We start from the raw sequence: 20,523 nt of genomic DNA, 5'->3' as shown, positions 1-20,523 counted from the left end.
TGAGTGAGTGAGCGAGTGAGTGAGTGAGTGAGTGAGTGAGTGAGTGAGTGAGTGAGTGAGTGAGTGAGTGAGATTGTTAGTGAGATTGTTAGTGAGATTGTGAGTGAGTGAGTGAGTGAGTGAGTGAGTGAGTGAGTGAGATTGTTAGTGAGATTGTTAGTGAGATTGTTAGTGAGATTGTGAGTGAGTGAGCGAGTGAGTGAGTGAGTGAGTGAGATTGTTAGTGAGATTGTGAGTGAGAGAGTGAGTGAGTGAGTGAGTGAGTGAGTTAGCTCCCGATGTGACCCTGTGTAGGATCAGATGGATGGATGATTAATCCTGAGTGGCTAATGGATCACTCACTAACAATATTTTATATAACTTCCACCACTAAAAGTCTCATGATTTTTCAAATTTGTGTAACTTAATTTAATTTAAACCGCGTTGAGGTGAAATAATAAGACAAGAATTAAAATATTCCACATTTGAAACCTTACTGTATATAAATCACTCGATACACTCCTGATTCGTGTTTTAAATAGTTTGTACTGCCCGTAGATGGAGCTACAAGCTGCGTTGCTTGTGAACACAACACGCTGAATCCCAAATAGCACTGAATTATAAATCTAGTGCACTAGCTAGGGCGCATCTTCGAACGATACGTAGTGCACTCATGTAGGAGTCCATGTTGTAATAGGACACGCCCCGAGCTCCACATTCCCACAATGCCTTTAGTGTTTACATGGGCACTGACAGCGCCGTTGCTGCTCAGAGCAGCTTGCCTAGTAACCAAGCGGAAGTTGAGGAGTCTTTCTCGCCGGTGGAAAAGTTACGCCGTGAGTAGAGCACTGTGTTAATGATACGTTAACATCAGAGGTAATAGCGAGAGAAAGGAGATCGTATTACAAGATGTTTTAACCACGTACTGAGTCCTTTAAGCGACTGTGAGTGTCAGTCGGTTAGCATGCTGGCTAATAACGGACATGCGCGTGAAGTTGAGTTTATTCTATTTATTTATTTATTTATTTATTTATTTATTTATTTATTTACATAGAGTGGCTCGTGCTGCCGTTTTGCTGTCTAGGACACCGACTTCTCATTTAGACTGAGGTTAAACTGAGAATATGTCGCTGCATGGTTTTCTGAACGAAAGTTTTATTCTGTTTATTTTCCTGTTAAACTAGCTACAGTTTTCGTCTCGCGCTTAATTAAGCCACGCCCACTTCCACCATTTAAACTCGTACTTATTTAACAACGCCCCCTCAAATAAAGCGCAAAAGTACGATATTATCTCATTTAACAATAAAAAACTACCGGTGAATAACAAAAAGACGAAAAGATGTCGTGTAGCTCTAAATAGACAACAAGACGTTGTTTTTTTGTAACACGCTCACTTAAAGTCGCGAGATGACGCCACGGGCAAATTTGCATATTCATTATTCCGTCGTGGTAATTTGCATATCAAAACATGCTGGACTTGAACAATATCAGAATATAAAAATCTTTTTTAAAATCAATTCTTTTTTTTTTTTTTTTACATACAATATTACGTACAGTTTCTTTATATTTACTACGCTACATTACGACACAAGCCGACAAAAAAAATCTATAGTTTACAGGTGGAATAACTTGCTTATATTATTTAATTATAGTTTTAAATGAATTACAAATAAGTGTGAAATATGGATAAATCTAGAGAACACATGGTCTGATAATTAACAGCTTTAAAGAGAGCCTTAAGCTCTTCCCACTTGGGATGTGGTGTTATACATCACTGAGAAGCTCCTTTCCTCATATACATAGTATATATGAGGACACCTAACTATCACACCTATATGTGGTTCTTCCCCAAACTGTTTTGAACAATTGTCTAGAATGTCTTTGGATTACAATTTCAGGCCCAGACACTGTTCCAGCATGACAATGCCCCTGTGCATAAAGTGAGATCCATGGAGACCTGGTTTGAGAAATCACAGACTGAACTCCAGACCTTTTTATGCAACATCAGTGTCTGATCTCACTAATGCCCTTGAGGACAAATGAACAAATATCCCCAGACAAAATGTTTTCCAGAAGTTTGGAGGTTTTTATAATAGTAAAGTGGGGATGAACCTGGAATGACATGATCTACAAGCACATATGGGTGTGATGGTCACGATTCCACATCCTTTTGGCCATATAACAGATATGTGAATGTGTCATTGTAATATACATGTTAAATTATTTTATAAACCACACTAACTAAAACGAAAACCCACAAACCACTGTATTTTTAAAGCCTCAACAAAAATCATTTAATTTTTGAATTCAGCACCAAAAATCACCAAAAATGATTTTCATGAAATTGCGCACATTCATTCCTCTCTGTAATTAAAAGGCCATTACAGAGGAATTTCCTAAAATATTTTTATTGGATTCATGTTAGAATTTATTTCCAAAAAATAATAATAATCATTTATTTACACCAGTGTGTTTAAATTATTAATTAATCAAAGAAAAATAAATATTCTTACAAACTTTGTTACAAGCATTTTTCAGGTAAATAACATTTTAATTCTAGCAACATCAACAGAAAATATATCTGGATTTCTATTGAAATGGCATGATAACCCTTTTTCTTTTCTGACATGATACTGATACTGAAACTTTAGTAGCAGCTGATAACCATACCCAGCTTATTTTTATTCTTTAAAATCTGCTTTAAAAATTATTCAAAATGTTTATTATTATTATTATTATTATTATTATTATTATTTATTTTTTTATTTTTTTTAAAGAAGAATGTTCTAAGAATGTAAAGAAAACTACATAGCAAAAAACATGACATCACAAAAACTAAGCTTTCATACAAAATCAACTACATAGAAAATTTAATAAAAATTGTAAGAGGTAAAAAAGAGGAAAAAAGTTTCATTTTTTCAGATGCAGTTTTTTTTCTATGCATATATATATTTTTGGTTGCCATCATCTTGATACCGATCCTAGATATCTGATTAGGGCCATCTCCAGTTTTTTAATATATGCAAATATATGCGTATTCAATTAGACAAAGCCTAATTTGCATAAATACACGTAATTGTATGATCTTTAGCCCCCCTTATTGTTCACCCATTCTCCCCGTTTACATGCTGGTTTCTTCTGGGTTCTCCTGTTTCCTCCCACCTCCCAAAATCATGTCAGCTGAGCCTAACCAATTTCAGCTAATCCCTGTTAAACCATTGAACATCTATCCGCCTGCACAACCTCCTTTTCACAGTAAATAGTGGCAGCACATATTCTTTGTAAATGAATTAAAACAACACCAGCTGTTTTTCCTTCTGTAGATATTTCACTGCCAGTCTATTCATAGCTGCCAACTAATTAGTAAGTGGAGCAATTACTTACTGCACAACACCAAACTGGAACATACATTTGTGCTATGGAGTTTGGAGATAATATTGCAAATAAATTCTTCCCTTCAATAACAGCGACAAAAAAAACTTTCAGGTAGGCGTCGGTGATGTGGCAAAGATATTGAAAACGTTTAAACAGGACGGTTTTATGGAGGAAGCAAGATGTATTGCTGTCACTCAGCTCCTTTTGCATTCATATTCGCCCCCCACTGTGAGGTGGACCAGAGTTTGTTCCAAGTCTCCCATCACAAATCACCAACAGAGTACCTGCAGTCTGAAAGCTAGAGCCAGGGATCATGCTGCTAAATGTAGGCAAGAGTTTTCATGCTGAGTATGCGCCGAGTTTGACAGGTTCACCTGAAACACGTCTGCTTGTGAGGCGGGATTTTGACCTCCTCAGTCACGGCAGTAATTTTTTCTTATCTTGCCGCATGGCCGGCTGCACCGCCTTTCTATTCCATCAGATTTTACACTCCCATGCATCCTTACTATTTTCAGAGAGCAGAGGGTGGCGAGTGACGCAGAGAGCAGGAGTGTCATCCGCACGGGCGTCATGTCCACGCTGCCGTTCCTCATGGAAAAGTCTAGCATCCGAGCAACACGTGAGAAACACACTCGCTGCTTCCAGCACATGGCTGTCAGGATTCCTCAAACTGATTCTCCAGACTGATGTTGCAGCAACTGTTTACATGGAGTCTGATCAAAGCTGGGTTTACAGCGAGGTCGCTCTTTTGTTTGTTTCACAGTTGGGAGTTGTATATCAATGCATGTCATCTTAGAAACCAAAGAAAATGCATTTGTGCTTTGGTTGTGTCTTTAGGAAAATTCATTTAGTTTCCTCAAAGATTCTAGGTATGATCATAACAACAGCATGTTTTCCAAGAACACTTAGAGGAACTTGTATGGAAGAAATGACCTGGATTGCAAAGTGGTAGAAGCTCTTTGACTTTTGGTTTTGAGTTCAATCCCAGGACCAAAAGGCTGCCTCTGAGATAAATTTAATGCGCTGTCTGTAACTGGCTGAAATGTAGATGACTTGCATAGATAGTTCTCATGTATGATGGGGCGGGGCTTGTTTGTTTGTTTATTCATACATGCTGCTGCTCTGTGTGCGTAGGTCAGCTTCCCTCGAACTCTCTATTAAATATATTGTTCAAATGAAGTGGCTCAGGGGTTGAGAACTGACAAAGAGGCTTTTTTGGGTTTACATAATCTATTGCAATTATTTTGTCACATATACATTACAGCACAGTGAATTTATTTTTTTGCAACTTTGGAGGTTGAGGTCAGAGTGCAGGGTGAGCCATGATACAGCATCCCTGGAGCAGAGAAGGTTAAGGGCTAACAGTGTCAACTTAACAGTGCTTGGGCTTGATCCCAGATTGTCCGATCAACAATCTAGAGCCTTAACCACTTGAGCCACCACCGATGGGACATCACCGATGGGCTTTTTGGATAATCTAGGCTTTAATGTCACCCTGCTTCACTGACACATAATCCACAACCCTCTTGTATGCTATGAATGTAGGATATCACCTGCATGATCTTGAGCTTATGTGTTTCCTCTGGGTTCTCTGGTTTTCTCCCTCCTCCCTAAAAAAAAATGTTATAAAATTGTCATGCATGGTGTCCTGTAACGTACAATCCACGGCATATTCCAACCTCATACTTATCGTTCCCAGGAAAGACAGACGAGCAGGTCGAAGCACTTCCTACAGATGAATGAATGAACGTTTTTCTCATATCCATTTTTCACCCACTCCCTCTCTTTTTGGTGATTGTTCTTCCAACTACATGTGCAAAAGTTGTAACAGTGCCTCAAGGCCTGATGTGGTTCTTTGACGCAGACCCATTTTATTAATCCAATATGATATTAGAAGAGCTAAAGTGGCCCAGTGACAGTGTGATTAAAACGGACCTGAAGTAGGGTAATACATAATTGGTGTGACGGAACTAATATCAGCCGAGTCCTTCTTCAAGAGTGACACATTCATTTGCTGGGTGAGGATAGTAGGTGTGTGTGTGTAAGTGTGTAAGTGTGAAATGAGGGGAAATAGACTGCTCAGCAGAGCTGGAGGAGTGAGTTGTTTCACTGCCCTTCTATTAGAGTGATTTCAGAGCACTGGAGCACACCCTTTTATAATCCCCGAACAAAGTGATTCTGCTTATATTTTGAGACTGCTGCACTGTCAATAGCCTCAGGTTACATTTGGAGAATAAAGGTTGGTCATTTTTGTCATTGCCCTAGTATTGTATGTATTTGAATGAAATCTATAGTGTTGATTCGATCTTTATCAGATAACCATCAGAATGAAAAGGAGCTGAAACTAGTCTGGGAGGTTCAATTTGGTACAGCACACCATACAAGATATACAATTATTATATAGATATACACATTGTGTCGAAATCATAACGATAATCTTCATCATCATCATCTTTTTTTTTGGTAGTGTAGAGATTTTACTGAGAAGCTTCATGCTGTACAGAAGCTTCAAGCATCTTATCATGTGCTATCCATATCTACTCTAAGCACACGCTCTACTGGCGTCCCACAAGGCACAGCACTAGATCTTCTTCTATTGTTCCTCTATTCCCAACGTGAGACAATAGGTAGGGATGTCCCTTCTGCTAATTTTATTATTCAAATATCCATAAAAGGTGATGAATGATATTTGGATAATCGCTGGGAGGCTGGAAGGGATCTTTATTGTAGCATAATTTTCCACTGCAATTAAAGTTTTGTTTCATATGTTTCACAGAGAACATCCAGAGGAATAATCGACAGAAATCTGAATTGCACAGTAGAAGCTTTACTGAAGGTCAGCTCAATATGTCAGACTGTAATCTTCAGTGCTACCAGAAAGAAAAATGACGTTTTTAACGGCGACACACACCTGAACTTCTCCTTCATTACAGTGCTGCTGTTTGTATCAAAGTTTTGCCAGATGTGATTTTTTTCCCCTTATTGTATTCTCTGGACATATTTCAGCTAGATACTGAAATAGTGATTTCTGTGATTTCAACCACCCGTGCACAACTCTAGTAATATCCTTTCCTTTCCTCCCTCAGACACTCAGGTTTCAGCTCATGTCTTAGCACGTCTGGGAGATATGTCATCTCAGACGGCCGCTCATCATCCCGGTCTTGAAATTCCAGCAAGGCAGAGCTGTGTATGTCTGAGATGCATCACGATAAACATGGATACTTGGACCTCCACCTTTGACTGATCAAACCTCGCGCTGGCTCGACGGCTTAACACACCGTCCCTCAAGGTACCAGAATGATATTCATCAAGACTCAGGACTTTGTCCTGGCACCTTTGTGTTAGAATGAACTTTCCCTGAGTCACTGAGTCACTGCCTGTCTTCAAAGACTGATGACTTAGCTCTTTACCAAGCACTACATCCTGGAGGGGAAAAAAGTGCTTTTTTTTTTCATGGTTGAACAAGTCCTCTCTAATAGGGATTTTGCTTGATGGAATCCTCAGGCCTTGACTAGAAAGCCTTTATTTAATTCTTTATTTTACCTAGCATGAGGATATGTATTTGATGGAGACTATACAGTGAGACTACTCACTATTTACATTGACATATCCCAGTTGACTTCATTTCCCACCATTTCTGACATTTCAGTGGATCATACTGGTACCCATACTATATCTGTTTCTGATTCAGTCCTGATCCCCATAATCAACACACTTCGAGGCCAACACACCCGACAGTCTTTGCAATCTTCTTCCAGGAGGCTTATCCAAGAGTATGCTTTTTCACCATCATTGTAGGCACAGCGGGAGGCTTTATTCTCCACTTGCACTGCTTTCATGCTGCTCTTTTGATCTACTTTTAATGAAGTAGATTTCTTTTACTGTAGATTAATCTGTCAGGGCTGAACATATACTATGTGTGTAGGGAAAGGAAGCTAAATGAATATGTTATGCCACTTTGTGTGCTGTGGAAGACCTACAGTAATAGGCTTTTTTTTTTAATTCTGACGTGGACTCGGTCATTATGATTCGCATTTCACTCTGAGCGCTTGAGTGTGTGTGGCCACCCTGAAGATACCATCACCACCACCACCACCACCCACAAAGTCTCTGTACGCTTCAGTCTTATTGATGGTTGAATGAATTTTCTAGCTTTATTTACTTTGTAGAATCACAATCACAATGTTTAAGATACATTCAGCTCTTCTGAGAAGACTCCTTTGCAGAAAAACTCGAATGTCTCACACTAAGTGTCTATGCACACAGGAGAGTATATTTAGATGCTCTCCTCTTTATGATGCAATGCACCTTCTCACGCTATGTTTGTTATTGGCGTATTAGGGACGTTTTACTGGTGCCACATGATACCGCAATACGATGACGTCAAGGTAACGAAATGACCACAACAAATGGCCTCAATCTAGATTTGTAAGTTTTATCGATGGCAATCGAAGCAAAGCAGACAGTAAACCGTGCTCTCTGCCAAAATATCAAGAGGATGGAGCTGCATCATCTGCCTGTAACACAAATAGCCTGATTAAACCTCTCACCCATTAAACTCAGCGGGACGATTTCATTACCGGCAACACAACAGCAACAATGCACACTAGGCGAGAAACAATGTCCACAGACAATGCTAAGTGATACTGGTCATTAATGGGGAAGGGATTACAAAGAATTGAATACAAAATATTTACTTACAAATGTACAGAGGCATTGTTCAGGAACAAAACCCATTTTTCACTAGCTAACATTCTAAAGTACAAGCCACTCAAAGCTCACACATTTTACTACTAAACAGAGATGAACCCCCAGCATGTGATCTCTGTAACACGTAAAAGACCGTTAAACCCGTATGAATGGAATGCCATGCTATTAAGAACACTAGACAAGGCTTTTACTCGTAAAATACACATTTAGGAGTCTGTTACTGACACCATAGAAAGACTGTAAGATTCTCTATAATATCTCGCTTTACCTACCTTGATGCAGCCATGAAAATAGCCATCGATGCTGAAAAACTATAAACAAACAAACACTTAATGAACACGCCTAGTAGCGTATTTGTGCTCTTCATTTATGCTGCTTAAAGCAGGGAAACTTGGTTAAAAATATAACGTTCTGTGTCGTCCATTATGATTAATATTAATTAGGTTTCTTTAATTGTTTGTATTAAAGCACCACAAACATGTAATCATACTCAGTCTGAAAAAAATGGTACTGTAGCACCGCCGTATATCTAATGGCATGTATAAAGCTCGTGTCATTTACAATAACTAGTGTTTGTAATGGAGTCAAAGATTCTATATTAAGAAATGTCATAGCAGCATAACACTATTGTACAACATGCTTGAAAAGAGACACGACCATAAACCCGATTTTATTTATAAAAGCTTATGGACACCATTCTCTCTCACTCATTCTCTACCGCTTATCCGAACTACCTCGGGTCACGGGGAGCCTGTGCCTATCTCAGGCGTCATCGGGCATCAAGGCAGGATACACCCTGGACGGAGTGCCAACCCATCGCAGGGCACACACACACTGGACACCATTCTAGTACAGACAATTGCCTAAAGGACATAACGTGTGTTTGAGAGGCTGAGTTTTTCCTGAAAGCTGTACGTTTGACCTACATTACCTCAGAGCACTCGTACGTAAACTGTCATGTGAAAAGAATGCGCATTAACCATTTTTTAATGCATGTCAGGCTTTAAAAGCTCATATCAGGTTGCCTCGCAGCCGAGCCCCTTCACCAAGCCTTGTTTAAAATATTTATTGCATTGTAGGGGCAGCTTATGTAGCTGAAACTGTGTGCCGGGCCCTTAATCCTCGTCCTCATTCCATTAGTATTATCATGGACAAAGATAATCAAGGAAAAATGGATCCAAAGCCAAGATATTTGGAAAACCTCGATAATAAACGGATCCCCAATTTCCATTTTGAAATACCGTTTTGGGAGGCAAGTGTGAGAGAAGTGACTTCGATGCTCCAGGATTGGAACTGGCCACATGATGAAATATTACTCACCACCTAAATGACTTTATTTATTACATGCTCTGCTTTTTTTCTTCTCTTGTAATTGTGTCTCATTTCTTGTTTATTTCCTTTATTGAAAAAATCCTCTCTAGAAGAGTTTTTAGTCATGATTTCTAGGACTCGTTTCTATATGACTCCTTGTCATTGATTCATTTCATATGAGATGCTTTAGTGAGAAAACAACACAAGAAAATCTACCAGTGCACTATTACAGCTCTTCTATAACATAAGGCTATGGCAGCTCTGAGTTTAAGACATTGGATCGCTGATTAGAAGGTTGTGAGTTTCCCCACTCCTACCAAGGACCCTTGATCCAGGCCCTTATCTCCCATCTGCTCAGTTGTATACAAGTATTGATAAACCATTTTTGAGAGTATCCAAGGTATCAGTGCATTTATAACCACTGACCAACTCCGCTGTTGCTAATAGTAACAAGGCAGTTGATAGAAAACGCTCTTCTTGTAAAGGTTTCATTACAAGTTACACAGATAATTTATTTCTCTGAAAATCTGATAACATTTTCCCATTCAAATAAAATTCACTTGCCCTTTTAAAGGTGCGTCATTAACCAGTCCTCATTACGTCACAGTGTTGAGTTTTTTCGAATCCGATTGGTCAAATTAGGTGTGAGTGAATTCTGTGACAGCGGCTCTGAGCGCAGTTCATGCCAAAATTCAAGCGATCCATCATCATGTACATTATCGTTGCTGTTTCACATGGACTTTTACAGACTTCTAAACGGATTAAAACCATTGCTCGGTTGAAGGAGATGTTGATTCGCATTTATGGAAGCACTGGTCAGTGTCAGAGTGTTACGGCACACCCAGACATCTTGTAACACCTTTTTTTGTTTCATAAGACATCTGGGTGTGCTGTTACAAGAAAAGGATCAACATGGAGGTGTTAATGACTCAACACCACCTCATTGTTGATTTACGTTACACTCTGTTTTTAATTCCTTATATATCGTTCCGCTTAAATACCAATGAGCCACAGTGTATTAACTTGCGTTTCTGTTAAATCGGCATAGGACGTGTTCCTGGATAGCCCATCTCCTCTAAAGAAAAACAAGCCCATCACAGCTCCAACCACTAACCGGTTTTGAATAGGTTTGCGTGGCAGTCACGTCGAAGACACAATTCAGCTGGAATGAAAAAGATGAGTCCTACCGCGCTTCAGACGGGTCATAAAGTGCGTCCTGAATGAGCTCTGAAAATCCATTAGCCTCTGTTCTTGTCACACGTTTTTGTAAATTTATCTCTTCGAATGCTGTCATTGGGTATTTCCAGGTGGTTTATGTAATACGAACACTCCACACTCTGGCTTTTTATTTTTTCTGTCTAAAGCATAGAAACAGCAATGAATGTTTGCTTTTCACGTTCAGATGATAAGGTAATCAATGATCCATAATGCTTTGCAGAGTGCAAGGGGTGTGTGTGTGTGTGTGTGTTAATTTTAAAAGCTTCCTGACACCACCAAGTGTACTGCACGGAACTGGCTTTCGAGAAAGCTTTCACTTAGTATTTGCAGCCAATTAATTGTACACTGAAATAAATGGCATGTCTACCTGCTTTTCTCTTCAGCCATTGCATTTTGCATTATTACACAAGCAGGGCAAAGTGATGAAACCCAGAAATGGCTAATCTAAGAGGCAGCTTGTATCTGTGCAACATCCAAAGATTGTGGTTTGCCAAACTGTGGTCCTTTTTGATAAAAATGCAAATATGAAACCGCTGTTAATCATAGCTTCCTAAAGTAAAATAGTGAGTTGAAAACAAAAAAAAAAAGTTGCATGGGGATTGTCCTGACATTGAAATGTAATAAAATGAAGGCCAAGATCTCAGTGTGAGAGACAGGGCAATCATCCGCTGTGCTGAAATGTCAGACATAAGGGGAAATTAATGAGCAAGTGGGGGTTCACTCAGATGACATTTGAGCAAATGGCTTAAAAATATGGGTCTGGTGTTCATCCGATTCCTTGGAATATACTTTAAATTTATAGGAACATTATACTTACCGTACCACATATATACATTTATACATTGAAAAAAAAAAACAGCAGCATCATATCAATAATAAATGCAAACGTTTCCATGCTTGCGTCCAAAAGAACAAACCCTGCACACTGTTACTACCCCAAAGTATTTTAGTGTTGTATTTCTTGTAGACTACAAGAAAATCGACAGTGAATAAATGGTTCCCTCATTTTCTGTTAAAGTTGGGAAGAAAACGTGAACTGCTTATAGAATACTCTCACCATATTAATTATTACGGGTCTGACGATAGACCATGACATGAACCGTGACGCGTCTCTTCCATTCATTTTGTTCTGTGTAATGCATTTGCACTGTTTTTCACACTAGGTGTCCCATTCTGCACAAATACATACAGAGCACATTAGTCTCATCATCACTGTGTGTGAAAAGAGAGGCCACAGAAACCGGGTAGTTTATCCGACTTTGGAGCTCTAGTTCTGCTACACAGCACTTTTCAGTCATTCAGTCCCTTTCTTTATTCAAATATTTAAATAATAAATATTTTAGGATTTTTTTTTATGATTTTATAGTAAGTTTTCATTACATTATTAAACTTTTTTTGTAGCAATTTATTTCTGATTTAGGTTTATGCAGACAAAAATGCACTTTATTTTGCACTGTTTATAATACAGGATTTAAAAAGAAGTCTTTTCAGTCCTAAATGCTCATTCACATTTTGTTAAAATCTTAACTAATTAAAAAAAATATTATTTATTTTAAATTAAATCGTGAAGGCAGTATCGTGAATTGAATGGAATAATGACTGGAGAGTATCATTGCTCAGCCTCATTAAATAACAGCATGTTACAATATTAGCAAGAACACATTAATAGAAACCTGTGATTTGACTCTCCTTCATGTTCTAGTACCGAATATAAAATAAGAGACATTTGCCAAAGTCTGTAAGAAATCATGGTTGTGAGATGTGGGGATGTGGTAGACTAGTGGTTAAGGTGGTTGATTACTGATCAGAAGGTTCTGGGTTTGAATCCCAGGTCCACTAAGCTGCCACTGCTGGGCCCTTAAGCAAGGCCCTTTACCATCAATTGCTCTGTCGTATAAAATGAGATACAAAATGGTGTAAATGGGTTAAATAATAATAACAATAATCGTATCAAATTCCCTTTATACTGTATACATGTTTTTTTTATTGTGCACATCAGTGAAGAACTTTAAGAACCATCACATTAGCCATCGGTGAACTTACAGTGACTCTGAGAGCAACCACACATAATTACCTACAAAGTCACTGTGTGGATTTTGTTTAACTGGTTTGCGAAAGCTTATAGCCTTGTGCAGTAGAATTTCTGATTGTTAACTTTCTTCTACTGCAAAGGTTGCTACGTGATTCATTTTTTTTTCCTTTTGTGATATCGATGTGCATCAAGGCTTCCTATTGAGCTCATGCGAGGATTCATTGTCCTTGTAATGGCTGCAGTTTATGGATTTGTCTCAGCTAGAGATGGATTACTATCGTCCTGTTTTCTGTTTCTACAGCAGAGCAGCACCGAGTTTGGAAATAGTTTGAACTCCGTGTGTTTGCACTTTAATTAGATGAAATCTGGTACAAGAATGATTTTTATTCCCCCCTCTCATGTTGACACTCGAGGATTTATAACTTTCCAAGCCCAAGTTTTTTTTATGACCCGCCGTTTCAGAGCGACAGATTTGAATGTGTGTCAGATGAGTTATAAGGCAATATAATAATAATAATAACACAGCAAGGTCTTGATGTTATAGGAAACTAATCGATGATGGTGTGGCAATGGTGAAACCTGACAGGAATAGGATTACTGCTCCTGCATCAAAGTTTCTTAAGAGCTGAATTTCTGAAGTTGTATCCCACAAAAAACTGCCAACAGTTAAAATGTTTTCTTCATTAAATAACGATGTCCTAGTTCTTATCATTTATAGTTACGTTTCATTTCTGTGAAACAAGTTGTGTTAATATAAGCCACTTTATTCCAGGATGAAATGCCTTATTTATCTTATGCTTTTTTTTTTCCTGACATTCTCAGGAGGCGCTGTCCAGTGCTGAAATCATTCTCCTTCACATTCTAGAGATATTATTAGTAAAGTGCTGGTGTAAACCCACATGCTTTATTTAAAAAAAAACAAAAAGAAAACAGATTTTATGTAAATTTCTACGTAAAACCAATGAGAAAGTTCTGTCTGCCTCTTTTCTCTTTTCTGACGTTCACCCATATCAAGGCTGTCTGAGTTATTTTTGTGCGTCCTCCTGTGATGCAGATCCCACTCAGGCAGCCTATTTTTACTGCCATTCACGTCGTGGACAGAGCCCACTTCACCAAACCTGACCGCACTACAATCTATTTTCACCTGCCTTGAGCCACGTATTTATACTTTTCCCCCACACCTTCGCCATTTAGTACGAATTTATTTCCCCTGTTGTTTTGGTCAGGTGGAGAAAGTCGGGCAAGCGTTTCTCATCACAAAAGACTGCGTTGACCCTCAGGGGCAGCGGGGGAAATGAGAAAAGATGTAGATAGCAAAAGACGGCACCTTTAGCAATCAATAAGCGCTGTTTTGTAGTCAGCGCTTGTCCGTCAGAGCAAGCGGCTATCTCCGTCCTCCCACAAAACTAACACACGCACCGTGAATGTTGAGATTTTATTGATTTTGTGCAAGTCTGTATTCCTAGTGGGAGCTCATCAACCGTTCGGTGTAATCAGTAGCGTCTGGGGGTCTCTGTCTGGGCATTTTGCATTTCATAGACCCTAATAATATGCCTTAGAGGCATTGGTGTGCAATAATCCTCAGCCCAGGCGCATAGGCAGAGAGGGAGGAGTATCACATCCTGTCATTTTTGCTGTGCGTTCCTCGCTCTAATTGGCTTCTTGCTGTTCATTGAAGAGGCAGCTTGATTGAGCAATGAGCCTGCGACACTCGTCAAAAGTGGGTTAGACTATAGCCACCGGATTGCTTCTTTAAATGTAACAACAGTTTTTTTTTCCACTCAGTGCCTCAGTTTTCTCATTTCGCACCAGCCTTATTAAAATCCACACAGCTGAAATAACAAGTGTGAATCTGCATAAATTCCACATACGGATTGTGAGTTTTTTTTTGCTTTGCGTGTGCACGCAATCATGTCAATTTGTTTGCCGTGGATTCGTTAATACATATTTATATGCAGATGAAGACATTAAGCTGGCATTAGCTCAATCACAACAGCTCATTCACGTGAGGGCTCAAGCAGCGTAACAAGCATTCAGCTTTCATTAACCACCCTGTTTAAAAATCTCTTAACGGTTTACGATTTGCAAACTTCGAGAGAGAACAGGACTGTAAGAGATTCAGTCATTTGTGCACAGACAGATGTAATGCGTCTGAGACTTTCATTACGTCTTTTTTTTTTTTTTTTTTTTTTTCAAGCTAATGTATTCTGAAGTGCAGGTTTGTGACTAAATGTTTCTATTCTGTCAACTGAGACATGTCTTTCTGCCAAGGATTTTACTCATCATACTTTCAGGATTTCAACCCTGCATCATCTGGCATTAAAATTTTAGTAGCCCTTTTCCTTCAGGCTTTGGTCTTTGGTGTTTTGTCTTTGGTCTTCCAGGATGGACTTTAGGTAACAATTTAATGTTGCCAAAGATTTCAAAAAGACTGCATGAAGAACAGAATAAACATCACTTTCAACAGTCAGGCCCAGTTAGAGAGTGGGGCTGAGAGTAAGAGGTGAAGTGTAAGACTGGTTTTCCTTACAGATTCATGCATAGAGGAAAAGAAATGTAAGCAGTGCGGTGGAAAGATATCTTGGTTTGCTAACGTTTCAAGGCAACCGATCCATAAGCTTTATTTTCATTCTGTTTGTCTTATCACTTTTAACCCTCATCAAGATTGGCATTTTGCACACTGGCTAGTATTCAATTTGATGTTTGAACACTCTGATGTCTTGATATGTTGTTTTAAATCTGTGTGTGTTTTTTAGCGTGTCTTAGTATTCCTATTCCTTTTAGTGCTTAGGTTTTTGAGACATCAGGCTTAGATATGGAATAGTAGGTTATACAAAATAAGGCTTTATTTGTTACATAGACGTTACAGCACAGTGACATCCTTTTTGTCACATAAATTATGAAGCTGGGGTCAGACCGCAAGGTCATCCATCATTTGGTGATAGCGGTAGCTCAGTCGTTAAGGCGTTGGTCGAATATGAGGACTGCCAAACGGTCGTTGCTAGGCCCTTAATCCTCAGTTGCTCAGTTATATAAATTAGATGAATGTAAGTTGTTGTCAGTCAAATGTCATAAATACAGCAAATACTAATACTGTCAATACAAATGTCATAAATACAGCTAATACTCTCAATACAAATGCCGTAAATACGCTGTTGAAGAAGATGCCTTCCTCCCATCAGTGCTAGTTTGGCGTTGCAGGGGATTGAACCTACAAACTTCTGATCAATGACCGAGAGCCTTAACTGAAGGCCCTTAATCCAACCCTGGTCTCCACCACGTTCCTGACTTGACCCATCGTCTATCTGCCTACCTTAAAGTACTAGGATGACATGCACCGATGCTCCTTTCTGTCCTGCTACCCCCCAATTCCCAGATTGTCTGAACAGCTGAAACCCTTTCTTCAGACCCACCTCATTCCCAGGCCCTTTAGCAAGCACTAATTAAAAAAAAAAAAGACACAATCTTATTGTGTTAACTCCTCTCTAAAAGCTTATTTTAATTCCCGGTTCTCAATCTATTTATATTAGCTGTAGGATATGTTTTTGACAAACACTTTTTGTCACTTTTGACAAACACACTGACAAACACGAAGCTCTCCTATAAGTCAGCCTACATAAAGATGCCTGCCGAATACTGTGAAAGTAAACGTATCGGCTAACCGTGTGGAGACCTTAAACCTTCAAGAGCTTGCTCAACATGCCGTAGGCTGAGTCAGCGCTTTTGCAAGGATGTTGGGAAATCGACTCATTAACAAGGAAAAGTAAGAACGTGGAATCTGATAGCATGTTCTGAGGCCACTGTGGCAGCCAGCCGACTGCAGGGAGTGTAAAGTGTCACTCAGTGTGCTTTCTACCACTTAGCAGACCACAGGCTTAGGGTTTTTAAGTAGATTAAGATTTAAGTACATTTGAAAAAATTTGATACGCTCATAATCAGCAGCTAGGCAGCTAGGCTAGCTCTTACGACTTTTACGGCTACATCTTAAGCTTACAGTGGCAGTGAACTTACTCTGTTATTTATTTTACTTAGTTACATATTTCTGGCTGTTTTGTCCGTTTTCTTCTGCATGCCGTCTGTGTATGTACAAAATCTAGATCTAAAACAAAAGTTTGTATCATCACACACAAATGAACATGCCGTGTCAGATGTATTCTACCTTTGCTGTTATAATAAGCTCCACTCTTTTGTAAAGATTTTCCACTAGGTGATGGAGCATTTCTGTGTGGATTTGTGTTCATTCAGCTATAAGAACATTACTGTGCATTACGGTGCAGTCGGTGTTCCAGTTCATCCTAAAGGTGTTCAGTGGGGTTGAGTCAGAGGGCTCTGTGTAGGACACTCGAGTGCTTCTACTCAAACCTTTTCCTCATGGAGCTTGCTTTGTGCACAGGAACATTGTCATGCTGGAACATGTTTGAGCATTTTAGTTCCAGTGAAGAGACATTGTAAAGCTACAGCATACAATAACATTCTATACAAGTCTGTCCAGATTTCCGGCAACAATTTGGGGTCAGGTGGTCAAGCTTATTGTGATGAGGTTCATGTTGCAGTTACACCCTGTTCTGTTCTTGTAATTCCTGCGATGAAAGGAACATGGCAAGAAACGTAACTACGGATAAGTCACTCATGGCTTTTTGAAGATTAATGTGTGATGCAGGACTGCATGTTGACACAGCAACTCCCTGTTCGATTCTAAGTTCTCGTTACTGGCTGTGCAGAGATTTACAGAATTTCTACATGGGTCTCCTCCACGTCCTCTGTTTCCTCTCCTAGGAACCTGTCTGCAGACGCACTAAAATGCTTCAACGTTGTGAATTATGCAGCCAGGCTCCATTCTCAATCCAGCAAGATCCACCAAGACTTTGACTAGATGAATGCACAAAGGGGTTCATGGATAAAACCAGCCGCCTTCTGCAGCCATAACCGCTCATGAGAAATTGTTATACTGGTCTGGAGGCGTGTAAGCGGGTGCATTACTATCTGGTTCTGCCGAAGGAAGCAATCTCGCACAATGGTTAATTAAATAAGTTACAACCAATTACACAGCAGGTTTCCTTAGGAACCTATTTTCTTGGCCTTGTTAAATCATAGTGTAGAGAACATTCACACTGAGCAGGAGCCATGATTCATTGGATTTTGTCCACATGGCATATGGTGGTGCTTTTATCTGTTTCAGCTCTAGTGACAATTGGAAGAAACTGAAGACGGTTTGTCGCTCCTACTTGACTGTTTGCATTGTTTAGATATTAAGTGGAAACATCTTGAATATAGTCAGTCACGAATGACACCAGATAACTAACATAACTTACATAACTAAAATTACACAACTTATACAATCCAAGCAAGACAGTCCAAAACGTAAGGCAGAACCCAAGTCAAAAAACAGGCAGCGCTCAATTGATGTGCAAACAATATCAGAGGCAGAGACTAAACATGGGTAAACCAAAAACATCCTTTTTGACCTTTTTGGTCAGGGTCAAAAACTAGAGAGCCAGGCAATAAACAAAAGGCTTGGTAACTCTAGACAACAATGTGAGCTGAGCAAACACTTTGTGGTATGCATACTGTATGAGTGTCCCTCATAAACAGTGAAAGCGGGTGTGAAGCTGATTGAACACGTGTGTGTGTGTGTGTGTGTGTGTGTGTGTGTGTGTGTGTGTGTGTGATTTAAAGTTTAGTCCCAGGCATCCCTGTTTAAAAGCCCCGGTGCCTGCTGGGAGCTGGAGTTCCTGACTGCAGTTCACATGACAGTTAGATGGAGCGTTTTTGTTCATTCTTTTCTTCTTCTATTGGCTGATCCTTTACACAGTTTCGAATTTCTTTCTAAAAAGACGCATCACGATCTGCCAGCAGAACAAGAAAATGTACAGCTTGATATTTGTTCTAGAAATATGTTTAATAAAAAAAGAAAAGAAAGAAAGTGACAAGTGGAAGAAATTTAATCATTGTAATAGGCATTATCACATACGCTCGCTTTAGATTTTGGGGCAGTGTATAATCAAGAGGAGAAACAAAGGAGCTCCAGGATAAATTTATACTATATACATACAAAACACGTGCATTTCCAGTTAAATGTTCAGAATTCTTTTATTTTGTGAAGTAACAGAAAATGTATGAAGTAACAGGATGACTGCCAGGTCCATGTTTTTGGCATGTCTGATTTATTATGTAAGGAACAAAACACTTTGGGAACATCAGCTCCTTATTCTAAACAGTTCTCTCTCTCTCACTCGCTCTCGCTCTCTCTCTCTCTCTCTCTCTCTCTCTCTCTCGCGCTCTCTCTCTCTCTCTCTCTCTCTCTCTCTCTCTCTCTCTCTCGCTCTCTCGCGCTCTCTCTCTCTCTCTCTTTCTCAGTTGCTTTCTTTTTTCTATCTATAAGTTAGTAAGACAATGAAAATGCACACTGAGGATAGGACTAACATCAGATCAAAACCTTAAAAGAAATTGAGATTTGTGGAAATTTGCGTTCAAATATATTTAACTATTGTAGCTGACTGGGAAGAGTTGTCTTGTGAAGATGTTAATATAACTATAATAATAAAATGAACAGTAGCTAATATTTCTCATTATGACAGTATAATATAATAAATATCATTCCTTATTTCATTTCATTTACAGTAGTCATATTAATTATCATGATTTATTTTCTCTATATTTTTATTTTAACTATATTTATTCCATTTTACTGTCCTGCTGTGTATGTGACCATTTCAATTCAAAGTTGATTTTGAAACACATTTAGGGATTTTACACGCAGATCATCGTGCTTCTTTATAGGAAAAAATAAATGCTTGAAATACGTTCAAATGCTCTTAATTAAATCGACAGTTTGAAGTTAAAACAAGAAGCATCCATAAAAAAGGATCCTTAATATGTTCATATCTTATTTAAAGCCAATCTATTGAGAAATATTACTTGACGTAGACCGTGTTCAAGATATATACTTGCTAAGATATTATTATTCTCTAGTGCAGGCAGGGGAAATGCATACATACATCATTTTCATGCCAAGCCGGAAGAACAAGCTGCTTCAATAACTGCGGCTTGCTCCGATTTATCTAATACTGTCCAGCAGTTTTGAGTCATAAAACAAAGGTATTTCTTTTTAAGGGTTTTTCTCCTAAATTTTAATTTGTATACAGCAGCACTGCATACAGCTCTCTAGATTTATCTCCCTTAAAGCGGTGCAGTAAATAATCACACGGCATCATATAAAAAACAAGGAAGAATAAAGCTAGTGGAAAACTTCGAGTCATTTTGCAAAGTTTAAACAGAGTCTGATCGATGCTCTGTCTAACGTCCTGTGCTTAAAAACGATCACGCACGTCTGACCGGATCTAAACAAGCTGGTGGAGCCCACAGAATCCACAGAGGAAGCACAGCTCTAGCATCGCCGATGAATTACAGATGGACTGACGATGTCAACCAGCTGCTTTTTCCACACAGACCTGCAGCTGGATTAACGAAGGTGCACAGGGGATCAGCCCGAGGATAGAGATAGAGATCAGTGTTCTAAGTGCTTGAGTTAAGCAGTATTTATTTATTTATTTATTTATTTATTTATTTATTTATTTATTTTTAACAGCTCGGGAATAGTCTTGTTTGCTCTGCGATGCAGATGGATACTGCTGACCTTCGGCACTCCCAACACCTGCTCTGCTCCCTCACTTATTCTTCAGTACATGCAAATCAACGCTCCTGCTAAGCTTTACTTGTACAGTGTTTTAATGATAGTTGTACATCGGCGTCCAATCGCTCAGAAGGTGTTGATTGGTTTTTCTCGAACAGAAGCTTTGGTTTAATGTGTGGGTACGTTAAAATGGACTGTATGAATTTTCCTTGAACCTTCAACTGCCTTAACGTTCCAGACCGATCATTTGGCACTAGTGTAACTA

At 39.0% G+C, this 20,523-nt stretch overlaps 1 protein-coding gene across 7 annotated transcripts in view; it reads left to right on the top strand.

Moving 5' to 3' along the window:
* Window positions 1-694: 694 nt before the first annotated feature.
* enox2 (ecto-NOX disulfide-thiol exchanger 2) overlaps window positions 695-20,523 on the top strand; it is a 247,092-nt gene continuing 227,263 nt past the window's right edge. For 3 of the 7 annotated variants that reach the window (XM_060887126.1, XM_060887130.1, XM_060887122.1), the window contains exon 1: window positions 709-815. The gene's annotated coding sequence lies outside the window, so the exon portion shown is untranslated. Of the gene's footprint in view, window positions 816-3,869; window positions 3,974-6,440; window positions 6,644-20,523 lie in introns of all 7 variants that reach the window. The other 4 variants (XM_060887124.1, XM_060887128.1, XM_060887123.1 and 1 more) reach the window with 3 other exon arrangements.

This window comes from Tachysurus vachellii, chromosome 14 (genome assembly GCF_030014155.1).
Source record: "Tachysurus vachellii isolate PV-2020 chromosome 14, HZAU_Pvac_v1, whole genome shotgun sequence".
NCBI classification, from domain to species: domain Eukaryota; kingdom Metazoa; phylum Chordata; class Actinopteri; order Siluriformes; family Bagridae; genus Tachysurus; species Tachysurus vachellii.
Note: the sequence above shows the minus strand (reverse complement) of the source record. Positions and strands in the feature narration are given on the sequence as shown.